The sequence below is a fragment of the Panicum virgatum genome, chromosome 3N (assembly GCF_016808335.1).
Source record: "Panicum virgatum strain AP13 chromosome 3N, P.virgatum_v5, whole genome shotgun sequence".
Taxonomy (NCBI): Eukaryota; Viridiplantae; Streptophyta; class Magnoliopsida; order Poales; family Poaceae; genus Panicum; species Panicum virgatum.
In genome coordinates, this window is record NC_053147.1 from 18,047,700 (window position 1) to 18,060,248 (window position 12,549).

The 12,549-nt window shown below is 48.8% G+C and overlaps 1 pseudogene; it reads right to left on the reverse strand.

Moving 5' to 3' along the window:
* Nucleotides 1-250: 250 nt before the first annotated feature.
* Nucleotides 251-5,788, reverse strand: LOC120664778 (annotated as a pseudogene).
* Nucleotides 5,789-12,549: the final 6,761 nt, after the last annotated feature.

Sequence of the window (12,549 nt, forward strand, 5' to 3'; positions counted from 1 at the left end):
TGCCAGTTCATGTTCATCCATGTTTCGATCGAAACTCTATACTTATAAATATACAAAAACAATCCTACTAACTGATATGTACTGCAAAGAAACGATGGTGCGGATCAACCTCTCAAATAAAATCCAGATCTAACCTCTGTCTAAAAAGGCAACAACATTTGCATTCAGAAGCATGTTTCTTCAGATAGACAATACACTTCTGAATCCTGTTGCTACTGATTTACGTTTGCACGTTTCCAAAACAAGATTCTTCCTGTCCTTGCATCTTCCGCAACTTTTTTTTTTGCGAGGAGTGCAACATATATTAAAGTAAAGGCACAGTACAATCCTTTCTTGCAGAAAGGTCCCCGAGTAACATAAAAATAACAACAAGGTCCTGACCGCTACTATTTTTCTTCTTTCCCCGATCTTGCCGGCACCAGGAAATCGCTGGCCATCGAGCAAGGCCCCTGGACTTCACACCGCCTCTCATCGCCAAGCCGAACCAAAAAGCGGACCCCAAACATTGGTAAGCTGCAAGAAATCCACGATACGTGACCACAGCTGTCGGCTCCTTTGCTCCGGCCCCACCCACAACCGTCATCCTTGAAGACCAGAGCACCACCCCAACACCGGTGATAACAGCACCAGCAACAACCCAAAGGAAGAGCCCCGAACTAGCTCCATCTGAAGCTCGTAGAGGGTCTTCAGACCGAAGCCGGAGGAGCCCCACAAGTCCGCCGCTGCCACCAGAGCTCATGACAACGAGGTGGACAAAGACCTGGGGAGATTTATTCCATGGTGGCCGCGCCGCCTCCACCAAACAAGCGCAGCCGGAAACTAACCTCGTTCTGTTGCCGCCGATGAAACCAGAGATGAAGACTCCCCTCCATCGCCCGCCGTGCCCACAACAGCAGAAGAGGACCACCCTCACTGACGGACCAGGACCGTCGGAGCAAAATAAGCCGCCATGAGCATCTTCCGCAACGTTCAAGATGGAGCGAGTGAATTGCACTCCTAGACGGAATGCAGACTTGCAGAGAGTACATACTGAGAATCATGTATGTGTATGGTAAATAAAAGGATGCTCAAAACCGTTTGTTGTCGGAACAGACATTAATATTTTATTCTTCGCGATTGGTGACATGTCAGCCCAAAAAGTGAACCAAATGGCAGTGCTACTGTGCCAGTATGAATTGGAACCTATTTATCCCCAGAGTACAAGCAGATCACTCCAAACTTTGGTGATTATTTTGCTCCATTCCATGGTTTTGTATGCGAGAGACAAGATAATTAGCATCCAAAACGATTGCAAATTATAGCATGAACACACACTATCATAGAGCAGCAATCCGAAGCACAGAACTTGTCTTCTACAACCATAACAAGAAACCAGAACAACGAATATGAAACTAAAACCAGTTCAGTTCTGATGCTAGTGTTATCCATAAGCATAAGTAGAGACCATTAGGTCACACGGTACAGCCATGCATTTTACAGTAACAATATCTCATGATTATTCGCAGTATCTATGAGAAGCTACATACTCGAATAGCAGCATTAAGGATTTATAAATTTTCAACTTTGAATACACACATACCAGGATATACTGGTGAACCTCAAACCAAAAGGAAAGAGCCAGTGGTCCAATGCAAAGTCCTGAATGATGGCATGGCAATCAATTGTGTAGCATTGATTACCCACGACACACCACACCAAAAGACAAACCAATTCTAAACTTAATATTGTCCACAAGCATAAAAGAATATCAGGGAATAACAATAATAAATGATAATATCGCTTCATCATGAACAGTTGCATCTGCTGAACACACTAACAATGTACTGACTACATTCAAGCAAGTGAATTGCCCTCTTGAATGAACATATCTCCAGAGAGGCAACTTATCAGTCTTAAGATCGCAAAGGGCAGATATGACGGTCCCTTACATCATGTAGAGGAAGGGAATTCCTTTTTAGAATGAACAGTTCTTAAGTCATTTTTCACAAGTGACAACAAGCACGTGATTGCAAATTGAAGACTGCAAATGAAGTTAGAACCCAACATTACGTATGGATCTTGCTAATTTTATTGTGGTGCTATCAACTCATACTTCAGGCTATTCGGTATGGATGTGCTGAGATGAAAACTAAAGAAATCCACCTATTACATAAAAACAATGATGTCAGAACTTTAAAATAGTACAAGAAAAACTTTATTTTACAGAGCCACTGCAGTGCAAGATGCATTCTTCAGTAACCCGTAGTGAACCACAGAAGACATGTTCTGTTGAAATAAATGGTAAATGTCATATATCTTTCTTCACGTAATACAGACTGGAACTGACTGGACAAATAACACAAAACAGCAGCTAAGTGATTACAGTATGCAAAAGACATTGCCAGTTCTTGAGTTAGTGTTTACCTATAAGAATAATAAGGATGACATTGCTACATCATGACGAAGGCATATGCAAATGAAAGTTATGATTTGGAACAGTATATTAGACTCGAGATGAGGCAATTGAATTGCACTCCAAAAAAATATCTACCTGTACTAGCCAGAAAGGTGGTTTATCAGTCTAAAAGGACAAACAAATAGCAGTTCACTTCTTTCAGTTTCAGGAGTGGTAACAAACACCTCATTGCAAATAATGGAGACTGAATAGAAAATAATCAAGAGCAAAGATAGTGATCTTGCCAAATTAGTTGTACTAAGCTTGCATGATACTGATGTGCTGAAAACAAAATGAAGATTAAACATCATCATTGATTATATTAAAACACTGCTGCTGCATCTCTTTAGAACACTATAATACAAGTTATTTTACTGAATATTGTTGGTTATGTATGCTTCTCTTCGATTATCCAAATCTGTGCCCAAGAGGTTCATAATAAAATGAAAAAAGCAAACTGCGGTACAATAAAGAAGATAATAAACAGGCTTAGCTTAGCATATGCAGTTGTTGATCAGCTGGCTAATACATTACATCAATAAAACTGGGAGCATTATGCATACATAACTTATGTATTTTATTCAACTCGCACACATCAGAGATCGCTTCAGAACTACTTGACACATGTTTATAGATTACAACTCGCTCATGCATTTTATTTACCACATGTTGGAGATTACTCCAGAACAACTTGAATGGGAGTTGCTGAGCAAGGAACATCATCAGCAATCTGGTTAATTATTTTGACTCTATCCTCATTGCCCCACTGGTATTGCTGCTTCACCATGTCCCAATCCCAGTGGCCCCTACCCTGAACATGCCCATTTTTGAACAAAGAAACGAGCTGCAACTCTGTGGATATTTTCATGACAAAGTTAATAAAGAAAATCTGTCTTTCTGTTCCCTCAAAACCAACCATCACCAACTCCTTAAGATGATTGTGGCAGAACTTAGGGGGCTGCCATGTAATGTCATCACAAGAATCCTCTTCCCAAGGGATAATATGGATGTGAAGGCTCTCCAGACATGGTGCTGCCTCGATGAGGATGAGGGGCCAAGAGACGTCCCAGGATGAAGGCACATCGGCAATCAGGAGCAGGGTTCACCTAACCGGTGGGAACCGGACCGGTTTGACCTACCGGTCAAACCGGTCCGGTCCGGTTCCGGTTTGGGCTGGTACCAAACCGGCCCAAATTCAAAATTCAAATTTGAATTCGAAAAAAATGAAAAATTCCCAAAAAAATTCCTAAAAATACTTCAAGGTGCGACGAATCTAATGGTGTCAAATTTTCTCAAAGATTCATTCGTTTAACATACTTTTAGGGCATTTAAAGTTAAAACAAAAAAGAAAAGGAAAAAATGAGACGGCCCATTAAAGCCCACTTGGTAAACCGATCAAACCGGCCGGTAAACCGGTCTAACCGGCTGGTATACCGGTCCAAACCGGTTACACATGTGATTTTAAATTTGGATTTGAATTCAAACCGGTCAAACCAGCCGATAAACTGGTCAAACCGACCGGTAAACCGGTCTAACCGGTCGGTATACCGGTACGAACCGGTTGAACTGAGTTTTTTGAATTCAAATTTGAATTTGACCGGTTTCTACCGGTAACCGGTCAAACCGGTCCGGTAAACTGGAACCGGAGTGCTCCGGTTTGGGGTGTCCGGTTGGGGAAAAAACCCTGATCAGGAGCCTCCGGAGTTTGGGTAACAACAGTGCAGGGCTCCTTGCGTTAAACCATCTATCATATCCAGTAAAGCGGACGATGAGGTCAGTCATTCCCGGGCTGCCTCCAAGATACAGATTGAGGTCCCAATCAGGTGTAAAGCGAATCGTACGGCTTTTTAGGATGCCATGGCATTTGGTAAGATTCAACTGTCTGAGATATGGGAAGGAGCTAAGCTTGTAAATCACTGTAGTGTCAATAACAGCCATGCTCTCAAGCATTGGGAGAGAGTACAGTTTGAACCCTCCAGACCTGCAACGCTCAACGATAAGCTTCTTAATCTCTGATCTGGGGGCATTGACAGCCACAACGCCTTGGTTGAGATCGCAGGACTTGAGGTGCAGTGCTTGAAGCTGCGGGCTCAAGGTAAACACAGCCACATATGCTGCTGTTGGAGTTGAATCTGGCAAATCTTGCAAGACCAGACTGGTGAGCGAGTGGAAGCCCTGCAATGGCGGAATATAGCAAGCTGCTAGCTTCAGACTTCTTAGACGAGACTTGTGCGGATCGTTGCAGAGACCATGGCAAGGAAAACTGTGGGCACCCTGCTGAAAGTATGTAGACTTAGCTGAAACCTCGAGATCTTCAACCCCCCCAAACGTCAACAGCCTTGGCTATGAAGCTTTTGATGCTACTGGAGCATGGGGTAGCAAAGAACTCAAGTCTCAGCGTACGGACCCTTCGCAGACCTCGGCCTTCATGGTCATGATCATTATCGCCGTTTGAGTCAAGGAAGTTGTTGATGGACACAACCATGGAGCGCATGGCTCGGCGCTCATACCGCCTAATGTTTGCGCAGAGTACCCTGAAATTGATGATAAAGCCATAATTGGCTTCGCTGTGGATGCGAATGCACCGGTGGTAGCGCGGCGGGAGAATTTCACTGACCCTGAAATTGAGGGTGTCAAGCCCGCGCGTCAGGCCAGTCCAGCGCCTTGAGAGGGCTGCAGTGGCGAGCGCAGTGCGGGTATCCATGAGCCGCAAAATGAGGAGCAGCAGGTCGTCGGTGAGAGCACTGAGGCGGTCGTCACCATAAGGCGCACCCAACTGGTGCTGGGATAGATTCCTCCTAGCCATGGCAGAGCTGAGGTGGGAGTGGTGAATTGGGCGGAGAGCGGCGGCGGTGGTGGCGCGCTCATCCAGTTTTCCTAAGCTTGCGATTGCGGGTGTGGATAGGGATAAATAGAGGCATCCGCATCAGCAATTACGACCGCTAGTGGTGGAAGGGGCGACAGGCGACGAGCCAGATAGTAGAAGGTTGCTGGACGACGGGTTGGCGAGTTGGGCGACGACCGGGGGAGCTCGATTTGGGATCAGTCCGGGCCGGCGTGGACGTACGCAGCGGAGAAGTACTCGCCGGCAACGACGAGGCGAGGTCGAGGCTGGGTCGCCGATGCCGATGGGTGGCGATGCAGTGCGGGAGGCCCGGGACCCCGCGGATCCAAGTGGCGCGGAAGGAGCGGCCCTCTTCCTCGGTGGGCGGCGCGAGGAGTCAGCGGCAGAGGGGAACGAGAAGAGGAGCGGCGGGCTGTCGCGCCGGAGGAAGGGCCGTGTCGCGGGCAGGAGGGCCGTGTCCCGGAGAAAAGCGGCGCGGCAGGGAGCGCCGTCGCGCCGCGCGGAAGGGAACCAGAAGGGTCCCGAGAATTCAGATCGTCTGACGTTTGCCGCAGCGACGTATGGGTGCAGTCGCACAAATCGGAACGTCCATTCACATCGAACGGCGAGACGCTCGACGCTTCCAAATAGCAGGCCACGCGCCTAGTCCAGCCCATCAAAGCCCACTAGTGCACCACCGGAGCTCCAAAAACCATCGCCACTTACTAGAAATCAGCTCTTTTCCAATCACCAGTTCACCACAACCAAATCACGTGATCTGTTTCCCCATTCGAAGTATGCTATTAAATTCCACGAGTGCACAGATGTTTCCATATATATCGGTGAACCTTCGCCCCACAGTAGTGACAGCAGTACTGTAGTAGTAAAGCAAGGAACCGTTACCAGATTCAGATACACTCGCAGTTGAGGAAGAAGACAACACGTTCAGATTATCAGATACATTCGCAGTTTAGTAAGAAGATACGTTCAGCTAATCATCAACTCGCAGTTGAGGAAGAAGACGACACGCTCAGATACACTCGCAGTTCAGGAAGAAGACGACACGATCGGATACACTCGCAGTTCAGAAAGAAGATACTTCAGCTAATCATCCATTAGCCAGATTCACTGGAGTCGCCAGTATCGTACTCAGGGTCATTAGGATCAGAACCGTTACCATCAGAAGCCATCGATTCATCACCATCTGACAAGACTTGGAGGGGTGGTGGTGGTGGAGGCAGCCTTGGCATCCGCTTTGTGCGAGGTTTCCGAGGGATGGTTAGCTGACTCATGTCCACAGCCTCTACCTCAAGCTCTATGGGATTATCTCTATCACGGGAACCGATTCCTACCAGTCCATTGTAGTCGTCCTCCAAATTGTAAGCCATTTCACTAACATCAATCTGCAAACAAAATTAGATAAGAAAGATGGAGCCTTTACATTAGAGCACTTAATTAAGATGTTGGAGAGAAAACTTACCCCATCGTACTGAAAGGCCTCACCGTCTTTGAGCTTCCAAGTATTTGCCTTGTATTTCAGATCTCTCAACATTAGGGGGAATAACTGCACTAGAACTCTTGCTCTGGCAACTCTCTGACCTCGGTAGAGATATTAGAATTAAGATACCATGCTATCTCTTCATTTGCACTTTGAAGTAACTCAATTCTTGTAACAATATATCTTCGTTGTGAAGATAAAGCTTTTGGTTTTGAGATCTCTAGCTTAACTTGTTCAAAAGCTGCATAGCTATCAGAGGGCCTTGCAAAAAGAGGTTTCATCCATCACATGTTCCAATGAAAAAAAATCTCTATTCTGTTATGGTAAACATCACTTTTTTTTTTTGCGAGATATATCTGCATACAAACAACTTTAAGAAAATTTGAGTAGGTGTCAAGACTATCATTTTATAGTACACTTGTTTTTCTTGCAGATTCACTATTTCCATCACATTTTGTTATTTCTATATTCATGTAATCATGTCAGCTTCAACTAAGTAGAACAAGATACAGGAAATTATAAATCATTTCTACAACCGGTAGACAAGACAGGACCAGAATAGCCATGTCAGAATATGCTTGGAGGGATTACGGAAAACTTGATGATGCAGGTAATGAGAAACTTCTGAAACAATTTACAAAATAGGAAGTCAGAAAGATGTCGTTTGAACTGGGGGGATTCAGCACCCACTATGCAGAGACCTACACCTAAGACACACAAACTCACTCATTTTTCAATTTCTAGCTACTTAGTGTATAAGGTCCTTTTGACGGCAGAGCCGCTTTCTCGCTTCAGGGTGGCAGAGCTTACCAACAGATGAAACTGCCTTCCGGGAGGCAGAGTCTTTCTACGATGAAGCCTACCAACAGATGAAGCTGGCTTCCGGGAGATAGAGCATTCCTACAATTGTCGGGTACCATGATTAGGGGCACCATAATCAGGGGACTAAAATTGCCCTAAAAACACAAACACGTGTTAGGCAACTGGGCCCACGAAGGACTACAGTCTCCTTCCAATCTGGAAGAAAGGAAAGGACTCAAAGAAGCCCAATACGCGTGCGGCCCATCCAAACCACCTCGAACCCGCAGGGTGATCTCCGCATCGCTCGAGAGCTCCCCGTCGAGGCCCTCGACCGCGCCCCGCGTCTCCGCCTCGCTCGAGGGTAGCGAGCCTACCCTCGGGGGAGCGGATCGCCTCCGCCTCGCTCGAGGCCACCCCTCGACGGGAAGGACAAAGGGCCCTTCCGCTCACCCGCCCGCCGTACGGAGGCATTAAATGCCAACCACTCCTCCACAGCGCCCGGGTCAGACTGCGTCAGGCCGCCATTCCTCACAGTGGCTGTGACCGGAGTCCCGTCCGCCAACTCCGGCCACTGCTCCGCCATACCGGACACTGTGGCGATACTGTGGGAACCTACGACGTAGTGCAAGACGTGCTCGGCACTGCTCCAGCCACTGTACTGCCAACTCCCCATACCTCCTTCAAGCTTTTCCCTCCGCGGAGCCCTGGAGCTGCATGGGCACGACCCTCGGAAGCGCCTCCGGCCTTGACCAAGACGAGACCCTAGCCCGCAGGACCCTCGGAATGTCACCACGCCACGCCTGGAGGACGGTACCCCCTACAGCAACAACCACGCCACCTACTGGAGCTACAGGGACACCAGCGCGATCTCCGCAAGGCCAAGGACGACGCCTGGGGCGACGGCCACGCCAGGCGCCATACCCCACAGTGTACTTTCCACAGTGCTAGACCACTGCACCCCCGTGATTCGGGGAGAAGACGACTTCCATGATTTCCTGTGCATGTACACCGCCCCTCCTTGTGTCTATAAAAGGAGGAGGCGGGCTTCCCCTTAGGGGTGGGTCGATCCATCCGGTAGAACACAACACTCGGCACTACTCATAGAGCGCATACGCTCTTCTGAGCCCCGATATTAGCACTTGCCTCAATCAACTCCTCCTCTAGCAGAGACCTGGGAGCTTCCCTCCCTTTCTCGCCTCGCTTGTATCCCCTACTACAGGCACCCCCAGTGCAAGACAGTACAGTGCTCTCGCACACCCGGAATCAGGATAAACCCGTGCGTGACTGTGTTGCCTCTTGCATCAACCATCTGGGACGAGGAACACGCAGCATCATCACTAGTTGGGTCCGAACCGCCGGGTCAGGACACCGACAGTTGGCGCGCTAGGTAGGGGCCGCTGCGTGACATTTCTCTTTTGTTCCCATTTGATCTCCAGGGATGGCGAGCAGATCCAACCCATTTCCAATGGGCGCCTCGGATCCGCTCCCAGCGGGATACGTGATTTGGTTCGGGAGTCTTGAGTTCAGGGCAACCGGCAATGGTTACCTCATGGAGCTCCTCTCGCCCAGACGCAACCCCGATGCTCCGGCGTCACCAGCCCGGCGCAACAGTCGCTCGAGTCAACACTCGCGACAAGTGCGCATGGAGCGGCGCAGGGCGGCACGCCTCACCTCCCCCCACGTGGGATGAGGTTGGCATGTCGCAGCTCAGCGTCGCGGCCGATGAAGCCACCACCTCGTCATCACGTGCCCCGGCGCCATCTGCGCCAGCACCATCATCGACTGCAGCCCCAGGGCCTCCCAGGGGGGGGCGCGACTCACCGAGTACGAGGATCTGTCGAGTCATCACCTCCTTTCGATCCGCAACCTCATCGTGTCATCTCCTGATGACTCCTACCCCGAGACGGCGAGCTCGGTCGCCGACGACATCAAGTTCTTCATGAACAACTTCACGACCGAGGAGGCCGAGGACTACTCCGGGGTCCGAGACCTCGGTGTTTTCTGATCGTTCCAGCTTGCAGTGGCTTACTGCCTCACCTGCTCCGAGGACTCCAACGAGGGGGATTACGATCCCACTCGGGAGTGCTTCATGGCCGAGCTCGCGGACGGACAGAACGACAACGCCCCGGGCAATGACGGGAACGGCGGGGCAGACGCGCAGGCAAATCAAGAGGTGGTGCCTGTCGCGACCCCTTCTTCTACGTCAAGCTCGGCGGCTCGGCAGGCACAGCTGGCGCAACTCAAGGAGCTTCAAGCCAAGCTCGACGAGCAGCATCGACAGACATAGGAGCTGCGCACAACACTCGAGCAGCAGCGCACCGCTGTAGGGTCGAGATAGCGGACTAGAGGAGGGGTGAATAGTCCTTTCTAAAACTAATTGCGCCTGCTAATCGAAACTTATGCGGAATTGAAACTATTCGATTAGCCAAGACTTCACCCCTCTAACTATGACTCTAAGGCAACTCTAAAAAGATCCTACACAAAGCAAATGAAGTGCCAAGCTAGCAAGAGCTCTCCTAACAATTCTAATGCCAAGCCACACAAGCCTAAGCACTAGTACTTCACAAACAAGGGGAGCTCCTACACAATTCTAATGAGTAAAAGCACAAAGCCAAACCTAAGCTCACTAGATGCTCAAGGACAAGGATACCCAATCCAAACCCAAGAGCTCAACTTGCTTATCTACACAATCTAAACAAGAGCAACTAATTAAACTACACAAGCTAACTAGTTACACTAGGATCTCTACTTCTAGCTACACAAGCAAGAAGATGATTAGCAATCTACACAAGCTAACTAATCACTAGAAAGCAACTACACAAGCACAAGATATATATGAATGTAAATACAAGGCTTGTGATTTGGAGAATGCAAACCACCGAGAAGAGTAGACAAAATTGACACGGTGATTTTTATCCCGAGGTTCACTTGGTTGCCACCAAGCTAATCCCCGTTGAGACAAGCTCCAAGGTTGCCGGCGATCCTCTTGCTAGTGGTGACTCTCAAGTCACACTCTCCCACATGGAGTGCTCACACCGAGCTCTAGCACATGATCCGGCCGAACCACTTGTTGCTCTTCACGTCTCGCTCAACTAGATTTGCTCTTCGCGGCTCCCGAGGGGTGAGCACAATACCCCTCACAATCTCTTCTACGGAGCACCGCCCAATCTTCTTGCAGGCTTCAACGGAGCCTCTTGCCACCAAGCCGTCTAGGAGGTGGCAACCTCCAAGAGTAACAAGCACACCGGCTTGCTACACGATCACCTAGTGCCACTCGATGCAATCTCTCAAAGCAATCGCACTAGAAACGCTCTCTCACTTGATCGGATGATTACTATCAAGTTAGAGTAAGTAGAGGGCTCTCAAGCACTCTCACACAAGGACACCAAGTCCCCAAAGTGCTCAGCCACCTCAAATGGCCGGCCACACCCTCTATTTATAGAGGGAGGCCCCAAACTAGCCGTTACACTCAAATCCCGTGAAAACAGAGTTTTCGCGGACTGACCGCCTCACAGAGACCGGACTGTCCGCCATTCAAAACCAACGGCTAGAACTGCAATGATTATGTGTCAGAGTCGACCGTTAGAGCCCCGGGTGGACTGTCCGCACCCCTGGGGCGGACCGTCTGCGGTTCAAAACTTCGAACCAACCGATTTGCAAACGTCTCTGACTAAATCTGGAAGTGACCGACGGACTGTCCGCTCCCCAGGGGCGGACCGTCCGCCGTTTAAAAAGTCAGCACACACAGAAACCGTAGTGTTTCTGTCCCAAAATTTTCAGTAGGAGGCGGACCGTCCGCCCCCAAGGGCCGGACCGTCCGTAGTACAATTTGGACACCCAAGACAGAACTACTAAGTTTCTGCGCCCGTTTCAGCTTTTAAAGGCGGACCGTCCGCCCCCATAGACCGGACGGTCCGCAGTTCATTTTGTACCAGCAACAGAGCCAAAAACGGTTCTGCTCGAGCTCATCCGAGATAACTGCGGACCGTCTGCCCCCCAGGAGCGGACCGTCCGCTGGTCTATTTTCAGCAGAAATGTACCTCAGTAAAATGGCAATAACTCTTAGCTCCAATGTCCAAATTTGGTGATCTTGGACTCTATGGAAAGCTTATTCAGAGGGCTACACAACCCAACTGAATATTTGATCCAAAACACAAAGGATCAAAGCAGTATTTCACTCCAAGAGACAACCTAATCTCCGAAGAACACCGAAAAGCCTTTCTTGCTTCCCCAAGTTGATAAACATCAACTCCAACTCTTTCTCCTTTGCAAATGTGCCAACACCACCACGTGAACAACACCATGTGCATGTGTGTTAGCATTTCGCAATCATTTTCAAAGAACTTTCACTTGATCTCACCACGCCATTCGATCCTAGCAACATCGCAATGTTAGATCGCTCAAGTGGCACTAGATGACCGATATGCAAACAAGTTTGCCCCTCTTGATAGTACGGCCATCTATCCTAAATCCGGTCATGCACTTATCTACACAACCTTTGACCGGTGAAATGAAATGCCCTACAAGTCATAACTTTGCCTTGCGCATTCCATTTCATCTTCCCAAATGTAGATACCACACAAGCACCAAACTCCATCAAGCCTTTTGATCATTATCATGAGTCAACACTTGGCTTGATCTTCCTTGAATGATATGATCCACTCCATATCATCACATGACCTCTTTGGTCCATCGATCTTGACCTTACTCGCTCTTCACCGTTGCCTCGGTCCATCGGCGCCAAATCTTGCCCAAGCTTCACCGCCTCGCGGTCCCTCGCTTCAAAGCCTTGACTTGTCCTTCTCCATTGCAACCGGTCCATCAAGCCAAACCTTGTCTTGATCTTCTCCACTTTGGTCGCATAACTCCATGTCATGTCTCATATGCAATGAGTTCCTCCATCACACTATATGAGCATAGCATCAACCCTTAGCCATTTCTCCTCCATGGCACATGTCGCTCTTACTAGTGTCTTTGTGTAGACTAATCTCC